Below are 1,149 nucleotides of genomic sequence, written 5' to 3'. Positions count from 1 at the left end.
CCCCCATTGCCCCCCCAGATTTTTTTAACTTGGTCCAGAGGCACAAAGCATTTTTGATTGGTCTATTTCCGTCTGAGACATCTCCGAGCAGATACTGCGGACAAATACATCTCCCCCTCGACAAGCAAAGAGACAGAAAAAAGTTTTTAAAAAGCAAAGGCGTTTTTCTGTTCTAAAAAACAACCAGGAAGCTGCAACCGTGCGACAGATACACAAACAATTTACTTACGGCTAACGCTTAGTGTCATGAATCTCCACGCTTTTTCTGGAGTGGAAGACAGTTCACTCATGTATGGAGACTCAATGCCGAGGAATTATTTCTCATTATTTTTGTAAAACCTCTACTCGGTTTCTAAATGTTTTCCATCAACTATAATTCTGCGAAATTAGTGTCTGCAAGAAAACCCAGAGAATCCATTTAATATACATGTACCTTGAGAGTGTGTTTTAGGCTCAAACCTATTTCCAATGTCCTCATATCGTTAACACTGTAAGATTAGCCTGTTAGCCAAACCAGGTGGATTTGCTGTTCTTCGGATCGGCTACAGTAAACCTTCCCGTGTTTAAAGAAGGGCAAAAAAATGTAAACATTCTATGATAGAAGCGATGTATCGATCAGACAGAATGCAACAACCAATGTGTTATGCCAGACAAACTGACAGCAACTTAAAAAAACAACCCCTCAATAATACTGTTTAAATTGAGGACTAGGATTAGATTTGTATAATTTTGAGGGGCTGTGTGTGTGTAGCACATGAAGATGATTCAAATTATGATGCCACCGACAACTCTTTATTCTTGTTACCAAACAGTGTGATTTCCCCCTTAGTCCTCCCTCACATTACAGGGGAGCTAACTCCCGTGATCGGTGGTCTGTCCCTGAGCAGTTTGCTTAGGATAAACTCGTTAGCTGGCTGAGAGTTTCTGCGAAAACACATTTACTAACGTTTTTTTTCTTTAAAGATAAAAAAGCAAATATCTATTCGACAAACGTAATGGTAGGTTTAGTATTTATTTACTTCGTCAATACTTCGCTGCTCATATTATTTTTAAATTTATAGTATCCTTTGTCTCTGTCTGCCCCCTCTCCCCCCTCTGTCTGTCTGTCTGTCTGTCTGTCTGTCTGTCTGTCTGTCTGTCTGTCTGTCT

This window comes from Aplysia californica, unplaced genomic scaffold (assembly GCF_000002075.1).
Source record: "Aplysia californica isolate F4 #8 unplaced genomic scaffold, AplCal3.0 scaffold00324, whole genome shotgun sequence".
In the NCBI taxonomy this organism is placed as follows: domain Eukaryota; kingdom Metazoa; phylum Mollusca; class Gastropoda; order Aplysiida; family Aplysiidae; genus Aplysia; species Aplysia californica.
This window is presented reverse-complemented; position numbering follows the sequence as displayed.